General features: G+C 44.0%; 1 long non-coding RNA gene across 1 annotated transcript; it reads right to left on the reverse strand.

Moving 5' to 3' along the window:
* Positions 1–1,047: 1,047 nt before the first annotated feature.
* LOC133361542 (uncharacterized) lies at positions 1,048–3,019 on the reverse strand. The gene is made up of 3 exons (XR_009757385.1): positions 2,988–3,019; positions 1,749–1,795; positions 1,048–1,197 (listed from the first exon to the last, which is right to left on the reverse strand). It is a non-coding gene; the product is annotated as an uncharacterized LOC133361542 (long non-coding RNA).
* Between the last annotated feature and the right edge of the window lie 15,430 nt (positions 3,020–18,449).

Below are 18,449 nucleotides of genomic sequence, written 5' to 3' on the forward strand. Positions count from 1 at the left end.
ATCCTGCACTTAACCATATGTGTGTGTGCATCTAAGTCGATGTGTTTCTATGTGTGTAGGTCGATGTCTGTGTGTAAGTCTACATGTGTGTCTGCCTTTTACGCCCGGGCAACGCCGGGTACTTACCGCTAGTAATGTTATAAATAAGAGGTTGCTACATAACATGATGGAGCAGCTGGAAGGAGTGAATCCAAACTAGGCATGGAAGGAATTTCCCTCCTGATGGTTTCATGAATTGCCATGATTTGGATTGCAATTCGGCTCAAGAATCTGTTCTTTCGTTACCATTGCAGTGGCTGTCGGAAGCAACTGCGAATCCATGAGATGCAACAGAAACAATACAAACAACGCTGACTTGTAAAACAATGACGAGGTGATGCACTCCATCTGGTGAGCGTCTCTAAGGGACACGCATTTACATCTTGTCATGATGTAACGGCACAATAATAGTAATGTAGTAGTGTGTAGTGTATAGCAGTATAGTGTAGTGTACAGTAGTGTAGTGTACAGCAGTATAGTGTAGTGTACAGTAGTGTAGTGTATAATAGTGTAGTGTACAGTAGTGTGTAGTGTAGAGTAGGTTATAGTATAATGTAGAGTAGTGTGTAGTGTACAGTAGTGGTGCATAGTAGTATAGTGTCGTGTAGAGTATTATTCAGTGTAGTGTATAGTAGTGTATAGTGTAGAGTAGTGTATAGTGTAGTGTATAGTAGTGTACAGTGTATTGTATAGTGTAGAGTAGTGTGTAGTATAGTGTAGTGTGTAGTATAGTGTAGAGTAGTGTATAGTGTAGTGTCTAGTAGTGTATAGTGTAGTGTATAGTAGTGTAGTGTATAGTGTAGCGTATAGTGTAGTGTATAGTAGTGTAGTGTATAGTGTAGTGTATAGTAGTGTAGTGTCTAGTAGTGTACAGTGTAGTGTATAGTGTAGTGTATAGTAGTGTAGTGTATAGTAGAGTAGTGTATAGTGTAGTGTATATTAGTGTAGTGTATAGTAGTGTACAGTGTAGTGTATAGTATTACCTTCCGTCTCTTGCTGTTCCTGCTGCTGTGTTCAAGGCCGTGACTTGACGGGACTTCTTGGTTCCGCTCAAGGCCTTCTTTGCAGGCTTTGCCTTGTCGCCATTTTCATCGTCAGAATTGGTCACCGCTTGAGACATTTTGCTTGGCGGAAGAGAGGCCGATGAGAAGTCACCGTCTGTGGCGATGCAACACGCACACACATTGACGCGCGTACATCGCTGGGTTTGTTAAACCGATAACCATTTTCGGAATCAAATGGCGGTTATGAAAGTCGGGAATTGGCAATAGTTTACGGTGAGATTTTACTACCGGTGCAGAGGGCCTCCACAAGAGGGAGCTGAAAAGAGGAAATTGCCTACTCTCCCACGCTGCGCAGACACATTGGTAGAGGCGGCAAAGCGCCTCCTCGACCACACACGACCAAGCGCGGTGAACTCATTGACACCGCTGGGTGGAAGAGAGGTGGGGAGGGGATTTAAGAGACTTTCCACGTCGGGATATGGAGTTGAACCAGCGGCTTCTGGATTGCAAGCCCACCGCGCTAACCACGGCAGCTCCATTGCGGATGGATCTAATGCGATTTACTTTGGTAATGAAATATGACTTGTAATCATTTAAATAAGCCAACGAGTCAATGACCATAATTACAATCGTAACCATCACTACTGTCCACCACGTCGTCTGCCCATAACCATCATATGTATAGATACCTCACATTCTACTCACCGTCGTCTTCAAAGTCCTCAGGCTGAGTATAATCAAATTTCTTGAATCTGCAACACCAATCATTTGGATAAAAGAAAAACAATGAAAGATCAATTCAGGAATAAATCACATTACGTACATGGATTCACGGGCCCACTTGCTGTACTGCAAAACACCAGTGCCACTGAATTACAATGACACAATGCAAAGCAGGTGCCATGGCAGTGCCTATCGATCTGCAAAGGCGGTTGTCAATCAATGACATTGAGGCTGCATTGAAACTCGTTGTAATCGATGAACATGACACGTAGCGGCCAACACTGTCCCAACTGATCCGATGTACCAATGTCATCAATTACACTATACACTACACTGTACACTACACTGTATACTACACTACTATACACTACACTATATTACTAGACACTACACTACTATATACTACACTACTATACACTACACTACTATACACTACACTATACACTACTATATACACTACACTACTATACACTACTATACACTACACTATACACTACACTATACACTACTATATACACTACACTACTATACACTACACTGCTATACACTACACACTACACTATACACTACACAGCTATACAGTACACTACTATACACTACAATACACTATACTACTATACACTACTGTACACTATACTACACTATACACTATGCTATACACTATACACACTACTATACACTATGCACTACACTACTACACTATACTACTAAACACTACACTACTACACACACTCGTGCTGTACTAGTACACTACACTATACTACTATACACTACACTACTATACACTACTACACTACTATACACTACTACACTATACTACTACACTACACACACTCGTGCTGTACTAGTACACTACTATACACTACACTACTGTACACTGCACTATACACTACACTACTACACTATAATACACTACTATACACTATACTACTACCTATAATACTACTACACACACTCGTGCTGTACTAGTACACTACACTACTATACACTACACTACTATACACTACACTACTATACACTACACTATACACTACACACACTCGTGCTGTACTAGTGACGAATTGGCCACGTTCTGTTCACGTGACCACCCCTCACCAGTTGCTGTGTGGGTGGTGGCGAGTTTAACGACACAACATTTACACATTGACGCGATCTGCCCCCCCCCCCCCCAACAACAAACTCCCTCTCTGTTATGAATCAGCCACAGAGCCACTCACGCACCTGAGTAGCCTCGGCATGTCAACTGAAGTCTCTCACCCCCCACCCCAATACAACAACCACGAGCCACCAACGAGAAATAAAACTAAAAAAACACGCGGAATAAGAGCCGCGATGACGACGATAACAACAACGATGAGGGATTTCCCTCAAACGTGAGGGAAGTGAACGCCAACTTTGTATAACTGTGAAGTTGTATCAAGTTAAACTTTTGTCGATTAACGCGAATTAGCGAGTTTGGCGCAAAGCCAGATTTGCAAAGCGCACGAGGGGGACAAAGCCGCTGATTCCTCGCAGCCAGTTTCGTCACGACGCCGATTGTGGTGGTGGTGGTCACGATACAATAATAAAAACAACTTACGTTTACAATATTGTGAGTATGGGTTTAATCTCGTTTAAAATGTGTACAATTAAATCATGTATTTATTACGGGAGGGAGGGAGGGGTGTTTTAAGATATAAATGTTGTGGATTGCGTCAAGGCAGAGAAGATGGGTGAATGTGTTAACGAATGCGGTAGGCGAATGATCGGTTGGCAGCGTCTTTTCCACGGGGGGTTGTGGGTCACGTGGTGTCACCCCCCCCCCCCCTCCGGCTTTCGTGATTGGGTGGGTGAGTGGAGGGTGAATTTTGACTTTAAACTTTTAGGCCGTAAGGTGAACAAGGAAAAAGTGGCTAGAAAATGATTTTCGTTTCCCACATCTGGGAACTACTTTTTAAATGAATTTTTTTATTGACAAAACCATTATCGACTTTATGTTAAAAGTTATCCGCAAAATACCCTGCAGTTTTTTTTCAAAATTTATAAATGTATATAATTGTGAATTGGAAAAAACGAAAATCTTATGCTGCTGGTTTTGTTTGTAACTTTATTTATATACATTTTAGCAACACCAAATATCTCTCAAACTGACACTTATATATGTACCTAAACACTTGAGACAGGTTTTGGTGCATTATATACTCAAGTGTGAATGTAGACCATGAAATATGGCAAATTTGTAGAAAATATGCTTCAACTTTACGGATTGGCACTAAGCAAAATTAAACATAAACATTTTAAATTTAGCAAAACTGTGATGTTTTGTACATCAAAATTTTCAGTAGGTACTGTGTAATCACAGAAAGATACAAATATAAGCACACTTTGGCCCAAGTTGGCTGAAATGACTCGAAATGCTACACTGTTCCCTTGTTTTGGAATGCTGCCAAAAAAATTACAATTCTACCACAGATTCTTTACAGCTCAAAATCACCTTAAATTATAAGACAGCGCATATTTACTCATCGGTATCATCCCTATCACTATCAGAGCCATCATCCCATGTAGGTCTTCTGTTTCCTGTGAAACATTTGCACAATTTTGGCACCGACATAAATCAGTACAAGACAGTCTTGCTAGATATACAGGAACATCTTCCAGTCTCACATTTGCTCTGCTTGCAACTGCAGTGGACTGCCTGCAACACACTTTCAGGGGCAGGGTTTCTAGTCATCCAGGTCACTATTCACTCACCATCCTCGGGGTGCCATCCATTGCCGACGGGTGAAGGGGCACACATTGTACCTTTCAGAGAATGTCTCATTATGGCTGCTTGGTAGTTTGCCCTTTTGCAGTGTTGGTACAGGGCGTCACTTGTCGGGGGCACGGATAGTTCTAGAAAAGCTGACGATGCCATACAGAATGCTTTGTATCTTGCATCGTTCACATTTTCGGCAGATGACTGCCCATACAGGTGGCACACATGTGCAAAGTAGCTCAAGGGTAGACTGGTCTAGGTTAAAACTGCTACCCAGATTTGTAAAAGCAGTCAGATATTCCTCTTTCTCACAAGCAACAGAAAATGCCTTTCTTTTGCCTTTGCCATAAAAGGCACTTGTAGAGTCACAACCTGAGAAGGTATGGATCCCAATAAGTGCCAAACAGACACTTGTGCCAAGAGCTGACGACACCTTAGCTAAGTCAATGAGCCTTGTTTTGTTGCCAACCCCCGTGAAAAAATACAACCTACATGGTAAATCTGGCTGCAGACTTAAAGCAATCACTGCCACATCAGCATCAGGGCTCTTGATGACTACAGTTTGATGTTCCTGTGCAGCATGTTGTGCATGTAAAAACACCCTGGTGTCACATTCCTCATGATCACATGTCAGATCTTCAACAGCACTGAGAGTATGTAAATCCTCCATTACAGTCACGCAGTGACACAGGTCTCCATGTGCTATGTACAAGCTTAAGTCCTTTCCCACAGTGGTAAGATCAGCCTCTCGCCACACAACATAGAGGAATTCTGCCAGTGCTTCTTTGTTTGTTCCATCTGATATAAACTTTTTCCATTGTGTTGATGTCTTATGATCCCGTCCATAAATTTTCACCAGTTGTGTACCACCACCAGCTCTACGTGACCGTTCTAGGTTTTTAATACTCATTTTTGGATACTGGTCAATCACAAAGTTTATCCGTGTACAGTTTGTTTCAGAGAAAGTTTGACTATGTACTGCAGTATGGTCTCTGCAAGCTCTCCAAAGGTACTTGGTATTGACCGAATGGCTTGAATGACTGCCATGCCATCAAAGAAAATAGCTCCACTGATCACTCCATTGATGAATCCTGGGGCAACAACTTTGGACTCAATGAGTATGTCTTGCAGTCCTGCATCTCCAAACCTTTTTCCTAGAATGCTCAGGTAGGACATGCATGTGTGAAATTCACCTAGTCTAATCACTTTACGCTGAGTAAAGTCATCATCTTTCCAGCAGATTTGCTGAGCTTTGGCATATATAGCTTTGTCAAAAACTAACACTATATGGTCCAGTTCTAGCTGATTATGAATTTGGACACTTCGCTTCAGAATTGTGTTTACTGTTGACATCTCTGTTGGTGAAGCCTCAATGACTGGAAGATAATACAGTGCTGACTTTTGCAGAGTGCCATCACCTTGAAGTAATGTATGTAAACCTGTCCAGCTTGGTATTGTGCATCTTTCAGCATCTATGGACTTTACAAAAACATATGCCAGTTCAGTTTGTACAGCAGACACCGTGTTCAATTTGTATGTGTCCGCCTGTAATGGAACACTTTCCTGATGAAACAAGTTATGTGGTCCTTGCCTATTAGACTGATGGTACTGTTCGACAGGGATGCTAGGGGGTACTTTCAATGAGGGTTTTCCCTTCTGTAGTGGTTGTCTGTTGTTGACACAGGTTCAACTACAGAACTTTGCAGCATAATCCCATTTGTGTGGTGGGTAGTTCTACGACCTGACAGTGTCTCCTCCGCAAAGTCAATATTGTCCCACACAAGTACTGTAGGAACCTTCTTTGAGAATCCCTTTGGTATTTTGTCTCTGCCTCTACTAGTTGAAGTTGGGCAAGGCTAGTGTCTAGACTGACAACTGTGTCCCATGCTGCACAATGTCCTAGTCTATTTACAAGTGACACAATTTGTGATGAACCTGTTAAATGGCGAACCGTTAGACCAAGACACAATGATTTAGGGGTCTGCCTCCGACCCTTAGATGCAAGATACACAATGTCTTGACAGATACATATCACTTTTAGGTTCAAATCATCTGGAATATCAACATAATGGGCCAGTGTTGGTTCCTCAGTTGCACCAATAATCCAGGAAATCAGATTGTACAGTTCAATTGGAACGACAGATTTTGCCTCACTCACATTTAGGTCATCTGATGTGGGTAGCCACGGGCATTTCATACCGGGAGAGTCACACAGAAGCATCTTTAATATTAATGCCGCACTGTAAAGTGTCCTCGTGTCCTCTGCAGTATTGATGGAGGCCATTGAACTTGGTCTTTGTGGACCAGCTTTTGCACTAACCCTGTTTTCAGTCATTTCGCTAGTTACCTCAGTTGACTCTGTTGTTTCTGTACTTGATGGATGAGGTAGCCTGTCTATCAGCTTATCTGCAGACAATGTCTCAACGAAAACCATCTCACTTATGTTGCGCTTCTTGAGGGAGTGAAACACCAGCTGGGGGAAATCACGGGCCAACCTCCTACTTTTTTAATGTGAAAATGTGAGGGAATTATTCATTAATATTTATTAATATAAAATATTGCGAACTCACTGTTCTTCTGAGGTCACAGTAACTGATGCACTAGACTTTGTCAAGAACCTGGTGTACTGTCTATAACAGGACTTGTGGTATCGCACCTCCAGAGACACACAGTCTTTGTCTCGAATATGCACAAGAATGCTAGTGTCTTCCTTCATTTCAGCAGCTTTCAGCAAATTGCCTGTAAATAAATAAATAAAACTTATTCAACTAATAAAAAACTGTGTTAAGAGTTAAACAATATTGAGTGTTCTGGCTGTAGCTGTATGCAAAACAATGCAAATCTGTCTCTGACTGTAAAATAAACATTACATAAATTATGTAATTGTAATTGAAAGTTAGCCATGGTACCCAGCATAAGGGAATACAAGTTCAAATGTGTGTTTGTGTGTGTTTTGTTTTTACCTACGTGCTGACGTTTCTGCCTGTGAAAGATGGTCCTTCTGGCGTTTGCCTCCCACAGTAATGTACTTGTCCGTTTTCTTACAAATTATGCCCAAGGCAGAAAGCACAGGACCAGCACAAGCTACTGGCAGGCCGGTCCTGGACCTAAGTTTTTTTGCGGGACAATCAACTGCAGCGATACTAACGTTACTACCCGATGGCACAGACTGGCTTTGATCTTGAGCATCAGGACGCTGTGTGGCCCGTTTCTCGGCCGCATCCAAGCGCTTTTTGTCAATGAAACGCCTGTAGCAAGTGGAGTGAAACCCAGCGTCTTCGGGAACATTGTCAAACTCGATTTCTAGACAATGTTTGTATGTTTCTGCTATTCTCCGATTCTCACCTTGCAAAAAAAGCCACCGTTTGACGCAGTTTCTGAATGTATCCCACTGTGTCCGTGTAAAATCCTTTGTTTCTTCTTTCTTTATGGATGTGAGATGCATGTAGCATTGTTTAAAATACTTTTTACGGACTTTTGAAGGAGGTCTGGCCGTAATTTCCTCCTCTTCACTACTCGACATTGACCACAAAGGCGCAGACATCTTGGACTAATGTTTACCTCTCGTCCCAAAAAGCAGCCACCTTATTGGTCTAGCGGGAAGCACGTGACGCAAAGCCTAATCACTGATGATCAAAATATTATTACGCGAGGAAAGAAATATTGCCGACTTTAAACAATAATAAAAAATAAACTGCAGGAATAGACATGGAGAACTTTTATTTTCACGGCCAACACCAATAGATCTTTTTATTAGAATGAAAAGAATTTAGTGCCCCATATATGGGAACGGGATTAAACGTAAAACGTCTTCACCTTACGGCCTACACACCCACCCACGTCCGCCATTGTCCACGCGGCGTGTTTGCTGCAACACAACACGTGGGGGTGTTGAGGGGTGTTGCTGCATAGCGGCGAGAAATGCCTACATCTTACTACAACAACTAGTGTTGTTGTTGTTATACTCACAGGGTGGTTGTGGTGGTAATAAGAGTTGTGGTAGTAAAAAGAGTTGTGGTGGTAATAAGAGTGGTAGTAGTAGTCGTGATAAGAGTGCTAGTAATACAAGGTAGTAGTAGTGGTGGTAGTAGTTGCTGTTGTAGTTGTTGTTGTGGTTGTTGTTGTTGTGGTAGTTGTTGTTGTTGTTGCTGGGCGATGTCCCAGCGCCTCTTCCCACCAAGGCGACCTCCTCACGCGCTGAAGCCCCGCCCACAGCAGGCGCGAGACGCTCCCTGATTGGCTGCCGGCGCTGACGCGTCACCACGCAGCCCCCTCGCTTCTAATTGGTGGATTGAAACCCCACCGCGTGGAAACTTCCGCTTTGATAATCGAAGGGGTTTTCCCCTTTCTGGCCACAATAAAACCCTCGTGTGTTTAAGACGTTAAAACACCAAATAGGCCGTAAGGTGAAGACGTTTTACGTTTAATCCCGTTCCCATATATGGGGCACTAAATTCTTTTCATTCTAATAAAAAGATCTATTGGTGTTGGCCGTGAAAATAAAAGTTCTCCATGTCTATTCCTGCAGTTTATTTTTTATTATTGTTTAAAGTCGGCAATATTTCTTTCCTCGCGTAATAATATTTTGATCATCAGTGATTAGGCTTTGCGTCACGTGCTTCCCGCTAGACCAATAAGGTGGCTGCTTTTTGGGACGAGAGGTAAACATTAGTCCAAGATGTCTGCGCCTTTGTGGTCAATGTCGAGTAGTGAAGAGGAGGAAATTACGGCCAGACCTCCTTCAAAAGTCCGTAAAAAGTATTTTAAACAATGCTACATGCATCTCACATCCATAAAGAAAGAAGAAACAAAGGATTTTACACGGACACAGTGGGATACATTCAGAAACTGCGTCAAACGGTGGCTTTTTTTGCAAGGTGAGAATCGGAGAATAGCAGAAACATACAAACATTGTCTAGAAATCGAGTTTGACAATGTTCCCGAAGACGCTGGGTTTCACTCCACTTGCTACAGGCGTTTCATTGACAAAAAGCGCTTGGATGCGGCCGAGAAACGGGCCACACAGCGTCCTGATGCTCAAGATCAAAGCCAGTCTGTGCCATCGGGTAGTAACGTTAGTATCGCTGCAGTTGATTGTCCCGCAAAAAAACTTAGGTCCAGGACCGGCCTGCCAGTAGCTTGTGCTGGTCCTGTGCTTTCTGCCTTGGGCATAATTTGTAAGAAAACGGACAAGTACATTACTGTGGGAGGCAAACGCCAGAAGGACCATCTTTCACAGGCAGAAACGTCAGCACGTAGGTAAAAACAAAACACACACAAACACACATTTGAACTTGTATTCCCTTATGCTGGGTACCATGGCTAACTTTCAATTACAATTACATAATTTATGTAATGTTTATTTTACAGTCAGAGACAGATTTGCATTGTTTTGCATACAGCTACAGCCAGAACACTCAATATTGTTTAACTCTTAACACAGTTTTTTATTAGTTGAATAAGTTTTATTTATTTATTTACAGGCAATTTGCTGAAAGCTGCTGAAATGAAGGAAGACACTAGCATTCTTGTGCATATTCGAGACAAAGACTGTGTGTCTCTGGAGGTGCGATACCACAAGTCCTGTTATAGACAGTACACCAGGTTCTTGACAAAGTCTAGTGCATCAGTTACTGTGACCTCAGAAGAACAGTGAGTTCGCAATATTTTATATTAATAAATATTAATGAATAATTCCCTCACATTTTCACATTAAAAAAGTAGGAGGTTGGCCCGTGATTTCCCCCAGCTGGTGTTTCACTCCCTCAAGAAGCGCAACATAAGTGAGATGGTTTTCGTTGAGACATTGTCTGCAGATAAGCTGATAGACAGGCTACCTCATCCATCAAGTACAGAAACAACAGAGTCAACTGAGGTAACTAGCGAAATGACTGAAAACAGGGTTAGTGCAAAAGCTGGTCCACAAAGACCAAGTTCAATGGCCTCCATCAATACTGCAGAGGACACGAGGACACTTTACAGTGCGGCATTAATATTAAAGATGCTTCTGTGTGACTCTCCCGGTATGAAATGCCCGTGGCTACCCACATCAGATGACCTAAATGTGAGTGAGGCAAAATCTGTCGTTCCAATTGAACTGTACAATCTGATTTCCTGGATTATTGGTGCAACTGAGGAACCAACACTGGCCCATTATGTTGATATTCCAGATGATTTGAACCTAAAAGTGATATGTATCTGTCAAGACATTGTGTATCTTGCATCTAAGGGTCGGAGGCAGACCCCTAAATCATTGTGTCTTGGTCTAACGGTTCGCCATTTAACAGGTTCATCACAAATTGTGTCACTTGTAAATAGACTAGGACATTGTGCAGCATGGGACACAGTTGTCAGTCTAGACACTAGCCTTGCCCAACTTCAACTAGTAGAGGCAGAGACAAAATACCAAAGGGATTCTCAAAGAAGGTTCCTACAGTACTTGTGTGGGACAATATTGACTTTGCGGAGGAGACACTGTCAGGTCGTAGAACTACCCACCACACAAATGGGATTATGCTGCAAAGTTCTGTAGTTGAACCTGTGTCAACAACAAACAGACAACCACTACAGAAGGGAAAACCCTCATTGAAAGTACCCCCTAGCATCCCTGTCGAACAGTACCATCAGTCTAATAGGCAAGGACCACATAACTTGTTTCATCAGGAAAGTGTTCCATTACAGGCGGACACATACAAATTGAACACGGTGTCTGCTGTACAAACTGAACTGGCATATGTTTTTGTAAAGTCCATAGATGCTGAAAGATGCACAATACCAAGCTGGACAGGTTTACATACATTACTTCAAGGTGATGGCACTCTGCAAAAGTCAGCACTGTATTATCTTCCAGTCATTGAGGCTTCACCGACAGAGATGTCAACAGTAAACACAATTCTGAAGCGAAGTGTCCAAATTTATAATCAGCTAGAACTGGACCATATAGTGTTAGTTTTTGAAAAAGCTATATATGCCAAAGCTCAGCAAATCCGCTGGAAAGATGATGACTTTACTCAGCGTAAAGCGATTAGACTAGGTGAATTTCACACATGCATGTCCTACCTGAGCATTCTAGGAAAAAGGTTTGGAGATGCAGGACTGCAAGACATAGTCATTTAGTCCAAAGTTGTTGCCCCAGGATCCATCAATGGAGTGATCAGTGGTCATCATTACAACCGCAGCATGAGGGCACACAAACTTCTGTAGGAGAGTCTGCAACACATGAGACTTCTCACCTTCTTAGATTCTCTGCCACAAGAGGAGAGATATGAGTGTCTGGATGTCATCAATGAGATCAAATGTGCATTCCCAGACAGAACAATGGTTGTTTTGTGTGCAAATGAGATATTTGACAAAATATGTCCGAAATATGAAGACTTTGTTAAAAGAAGACATGCAGAAAAGCCAACGTTTGCCGTCTGGAGTTCATACATCGACATGGTACAGATACTCCTTCTATTTGTGAGAGCAACACGAGAATCGGATTGGCAGCTTCACCTGTCAACAGTGCGCTTGATGGCATGGTTTTTTGCGTACGATCGAGTAAATTATGCTAGGTATGTATCTTCTTACTGGCTGGAAATGATCAATTTGCCCCTCACACATCCTTCTTGCCACAGTGAGCTCAGTGTTAAAGGCCAGTGGACTGTCCAACGTCAAAGTGTCCATGGATTTGCCTCGATTGCTTGCGACCAGGCCATTGAGCAAACATGCAACAGAGATTCTAAGACAAAGGGTGGTTGGACAAGGTTAACACATAATCGGGCTGCAGTATATCGCTGGATATTGTCGCAACATGAAAGGGCTGCCATAGCAAGACAATGTGAGGCAATGGCAGGTAAATCTCCCGATATAAGGAAACGAAAAGACCTTGACAGCACACGAATTAATGCTGATGAAAGGTCTGTGACCAGAATAATTTCCACCCTAGATTCCATGCTGAATCCTTTTGACACACACCAAGATGGCATTGTGTGTCTTAGCTCTGGGACAGTAGCAGCTGAAGAAATCATGTGGGATTTGCTCGCAGCTCCGGAAAAAGGGGGAAAATGCTGTCAAAGAGTTTATGGACCAAAGACTGTTATCACCATCAGTTGACATATTTGCTCCCATCAAAACACAAAAACTGAAGACCTTTAGTGACCAAGCAAAGACAAAGAAGAAATCTGCAGCAGGCAAGGAAGTGATTCTACGTGCCGACAAGAAACTATTCTCCAGATTACTCGTCATAGGTCAAAGTAGAAAAATTGACCTGCGGGAAATTCTGTCTTACTCCTTGGGAACTGTGTCATATCCTTTAGGCAGTGCTGGCATCGTCAGCTTTTCCAGAACTATCCATGCCCCTTACAAGTGACGCCCTGTACCAACACTGCAAAAGGGCAAACTACCAAGCAGCCATAATGAGACATTCTCTGAAAGGTATAATGTGTGCCCCTTCACCCATTGGCAATGGATGGCACCTCGAGGATGGTGAGTGAACAGTGACCTGGATGACTAGAAATCCTGCCCCTGAAAGTGTGTTGCAGGCAGTCCACTGCAGTTGCAAGCATAGCAAATGTGAGACTGGAAGATGTTCCTGTATGTCTACAAGACTGTCTTGTACTGATTTATGTCGGTGCCAAAATTGTGCAAATGTTTCACAGGAAACAGAAGACCTACATGGGATGATGGCTCTGATAGTAATATGGATGATACCGATGAGTAAATATGCGCTGTGTTATAATTTAAGGTGATTTTGAGCTGTAAAGAATCTGTGGTAGAATTGTATTTTTTTTTGGCAGCATTCCAAAACAAGGGGACAGTGTAGCATTTCGAGTCATTTCAGCCAACTTGGAGCAAAGTGTGCTTATATTTGTATCTTTCTGTGATTACACAGTACCTACTGAAAATTTTGATGTACAAAACATCACAGTTTTGCTAAATTTAAAATGTTTATGTTTAATTTTGCTTAGTGCCAATCCGTGAAGTTGAAGCATATTTTCTACAAATTTGCCATATTTCATGGTCTACGTTCACACTTGAGTATATAATGCACCAAAACCTGTCTCAAGTGTTTAGGTACATATATAAGTGTCAGTTTGAGAGATATTTGGTGTTGCTAAAATGTATATAAATAAAGTTACAAACAAAACCAGCAGCATAAGATTTTCGTTTTTTCCAATTCACAATTATATACATTTATGGATTTTGAAAAAAAACTGCAGGGTATTTTGCGGAGAACTTTTAACATAAAGTCGAAAATGGTTTTGTCTATGAAAAAAATCATTTAAAAAGTAGTTCCCAGGTGTGGGAACGAAAATCATTTTCTAGCCACTTTTTCCTAGTTCACCTTACGGCCTAGTGAGAGTGTGTGAGAGTGTGGGTGGGTGGGTGAGAGTGTGTGAGAGTGTGTGGGTGTGAGAGTGGGTGGGTGTGAGTGTGGGTTTGAGAGTGTGTGGGTGTGAGAGAGTGTGTCTGTGTGTGAGTGTGGGTGGGTGTGGGTGTGAGAGTGGGTGGGTGTGAGAGTGTGTGGGTGTGAGAGAGTGTGTCTGTGTGTGAGTGTGGGTGGGTGTGGGTGTGAGAGTGGGTGGGTGTGAGAGTGTGTGGGTGTGAGAGTGTGGGTGGGTGTGGGTGTGAGAGTGTGTGGGTGTGAGAGTGGGTGGGTGTGAGTGTGGGTGGGTGAGAGTGTGTGTCTGTGTGTGAATGTGGGTGGGTGTGAGTGTGAGAGTGTGTGGGTGTGAGAGAGTGTGTCTGTGTGTGAGTGTGGGTGGGTGTGAGAGTGTGTGTGGGTGTGAGAGTGTGGGTGGGTGTGAGTGTGGGTGGGTGTGAGTGTGGGTGGGTGAGAGTGTGTGTCTGTGTGTGAATGTGGGTGGGTGTGAGAGTGTGTGTGGGTGTGGGTGGGTGTGAGAGTGTTAGAGTGTGTGAAATGAAACTTGTTACCAATCCCCAAGTATTCTTGGTTCTCTCGGTAAAGTCGAAACGTCGCGAGATTTTTGTTGTTTAATATTTTTATCATTTTATTGTTTTCCTTCTACGCAACTTTACCGAAAGAACCAAGAATATGAAAGATTTAAATTAAAATCCCCAAGTACACAAAAGCCCGACCACGAATTGTGTGAAAGTGAATGTCTCCCTAAGGCCTTGAGAGCGAGTAGGAGGAGGCCTGCCCTTGTAAAACACAAATATTTGTCTGACTTTCACTGGTCAACACACTTTGTCTGGCATAAAGTATTTCAACGGTTTTAAGGTAATTTTGGGGTGCTGATTCCAAATCTGCAGAAGAAAAATATTAAATAAATGTGGATATCTACATAAAATTATATTATAAACACACTATCCCAAAAATACAGCACCATATTTAACACTAAAGCAGTCACTGACTCGCAACAACTTGCAATCATAAGTGACAGAGTTAATTTCGGGTAAAATCAATGAAAATGGGGTATGCCGATAGCATAAAAATGAGATGTGATAGAGCAAATCTGAGATCAGATTTGGAATCAGCACCCTGAAATTAGTCTAAAACGGCTGCAAAAGTCCAGACGCCTGTTACTGCTGCTGTAGATTTGGAGTTTGCATCTCTCATCATCATCATCACAGTGGATAGGAGATGTTAACTACCTCACCTGGTACGCAGGAGGTCGTGGGTACGATCCCGACCCTGAAGACGCCTGTTACTGCTGCTGTAGATTTGGAGTTTGCATCTCTCAACATCTCCTATCCACTGTGATGATGATGATAACTACCTCACCTAGTACGCAGGAGGTCGTGGGTTCGATCCCGACCCTGAAGAGACGCCTGTTACTGCTGCTGTAGATTTGGAGTTTGCATCTCTCATCATCATCATCACAGTGGATAGGAGATGTTAACTACCTCACCTGGTACGCAGGAGGTCGTGGGTATGATCCCGACCCTGAAGACGCCTGTTACTGCTGCTGTAGATTTGGAGTTTGCATCTCTCATCATCACAATGGATAGGAGATGTTAACTACCTCACCTGCTACGCTGGAGGTCGTGGGTACGATCCCGACCCTGAAGACGCCTGCTGCTGCTGCTGTATATTTGGAGTTTGCGTGTCTCCTCTGCCCGTGGTGGTGTGGATTTTTCTACGGGTCCTCTGTTTTTATTTCCTCATTAACGTCATGCATTTTGACTATTTGGCTGCTATAGATTTCCACGTGATGATAAGACGATGGCTTCATTGAGCTATCGCTTGTGAGAGCCAGGTGGGCGCTTCTGAAAAAGAAGCTACATAGCTCAGTCGGCTTTACTGGCTAAAGTAAAAAAAGTTGTTGAGTTAAATTATGGGGCTAAATGAGTGGATCTCTCTGGGCTCGCAGTGGGTTTCTGTGGGTCTCTATATTTATGCGGGTCTCTATGAGCCTGTAGAAAACAACTCCCTACCTCGTGGTGCCGGACGGCAACCCTGTGATGGGCAGTGCCGTGGGGCGAGGGCCAATTTAGATTGACCATTCCCCTCATGGCGTTTGTAACCACCACAGCGGCTACATGGGGGCTCTGGACGGGTGTGAGGTGCTGGTAACCGCTCCACCTTGAATTACACAAAACCACATAAAATATTGAATGAATAAGCTTGTGCCGGAGGCCCCGGGGGGACAGGCATCTATGAATGTTTTCCCTCGGGGCTCCTCCAGAAACAACAAAAAAACACTGCGGGTGGCCATGTGGAATGTTCGAACGCTCACTGCGGAGGAGAGGCTGCCAATCCTCTGTTGGGAACTGGCCCGGTACCACCTGGATCTCTGGTATTCAGGAGGTCCGGTGGACCGGCTCTGAATCCTGCTACCATGAGTCCTCTACTCAGGGCAGGAGACTGCCAAACAATAGGGAGTGGCTCTTCTTCTGAACAAAATAATGAAGAGGGCATGGGAGCATGGCGGTGAGGTGTGGGAAGCTGCAAGCCCCAGGCTACTTTGGGCTCACCTTCCCATCAACCAGAGGCGAGGAGTGGTGGTCATGGTTACTTATGTCCCAACCGAAGACAAACGTCCGTGGAGGGATGTAGGCAAAGCCAATGAGTCAGATGCCTTCTATGACCTGTCATAGGTGTTGGCTAAAGTGGCCCCTTGGGACTGAGTCATCTTGTTGGGTGACTTCAATGCCCGAGTTGGTCATGATGCTGGCACCTGGTCTAGAGTGATTGGAAGACATGGGCCAGATCAGCTCAATAACAACGGTAGGAGGCTGCTAGATTTGTGTGCAACCCATGGGCTTGTAATTACCAACACGCTGTTCCGGCATCGACACATCCACACAGCATCATGGATGCATGCCGGGTCCAAGCAAGAACATCTGCTGGACTACATAGTGACGGAACAGTGGATGCGGGCCCATGTCCTTGACACCGGGACCTACTGTGGAGCTGATCTGCCCACTGACCATTGACTAGTCATCTGTAAGATGCGCCTGCCATTATTTCACTCCGGTGGTGGGTGCACACCCAGGACCCCATTCACACCCAAGGTGGCCTGGTCTCAGATAGCTGATGAAAGTTGTAAGATAGAATTTAATCATCGCCTGCGGCTGGGGTTAGCATCGTCCCCCACTCCTCCAGATGTCGAGGGGAAATGGGCGAGGTTTAGGACTGTGGCTCTTGCAGCTGCAATGGCTGCTTTGGGTAAGCGGTCCAGACCCCCCAAAGACCCTGGCTGACAGAGGAGGTGTTCAAGCTGGCTGAGAAAAAGGCGACAGGCCCACTCTCATCGGCTTCAGTATCCCACGTCGGAGAATGAGGAGGCTTACCGCAGCCTTCACTCGGAGGTTTGGAGAGCCGTGAGGTGCTGCAAGGAAGGGTGGTCGCGGGTTGCTGAGGAGATGGAGTCTGCCTCAATCGCCCACGATCACAAATCACTATTTAACTCCATCAAAAATTGTGTTGTTAAAACCAGCCACCACCCGACACAGCCAACTAGTAATGGCTGTCACGTAAACAGAACATGCCAATTCGTCACTAGTACAGCACACCGGTGTGTTGGAGAGCCAAGCCACAACATTAACAATCTGAGTATGACGTTTCGCCAGTAATTACAACGAGCTTCATCAGGCGACAGCCAGATTTGTGGAGAAGTCTTACTGTTTCGTTCCTTATATAGAGGCGTATATGTGTTGACCACCCTTCTGCGCTCTTGCACAATGTGGGTGGGGGGGGGGGCATTACTGAGGTAACAGAGGTCGCAACCGGGTACCCGTACCCTACCCGATACCCGGCTACCCGTTTGCGACCCTGGTGCGGCCGGGTACGGGTACGGGTAGACTGTGAGTCGCTGGTAACTGTCACTCATTTCCCAACGTCTTGTCTCTTCTCTAGAATCAACCCACCCACGCCTGCAACATGGCTTCATCCCAGTGGTCGCAATCAGGTACCCGATACCCGTACCTACCCGTACCCGGCCTGGTATGGGTAGGGTACGGGTACGGCCGGGTACGGGTACCCGTTTGCGACTCTGGTGCGGCCGGGTACGGGTACGGGTAAGGAATCAAAACCCGTTTGCGACCTCTGTGAGGTAATGTATATTATGCGTGTGCATTATGCGAGCCCTTTGATCTTGTCCTTCCTGTCTATTGTGTTTATTAAAATAGCCCTACCAATGGTAATCCCTTTTGAAATACGCTGATCTTTGTAGGCATGCATTTAAATATTTATTTCTTTGATTATTCGCTTCTACGCAGCACTAATACGGTAGCTATCCGAATGGTTAAAGTTTTTTTAATTCTATAAATTTCTATAGATTCTCTCATAGTCTTGGCCAGTAGTAGCTAGTTTTGCACAACACTTAAACATCAAAATCAATTGAGTGTCCTGGTTGACACGCATGTTCTGCTACTGCTGACAGTTGCATTTGGGAGAATTTAATATTTCTCTGATGTTCTTTTAGTCTCGTGCTGATCATTCGTCCTGTTTGCCCAACATAACATTTACCACACGTGCAGTTGATCCTGAACACACCTTC

This window comes from Lethenteron reissneri, unplaced genomic scaffold (genome assembly GCF_015708825.2).
Source record: "Lethenteron reissneri isolate LAM-NWPU_2019-01 unplaced genomic scaffold, ASM1570882v1 scaffold_1132, whole genome shotgun sequence".
NCBI lineage: Eukaryota > Metazoa > Chordata > Hyperoartia > Petromyzontiformes > Petromyzontidae > Lethenteron > Lethenteron reissneri.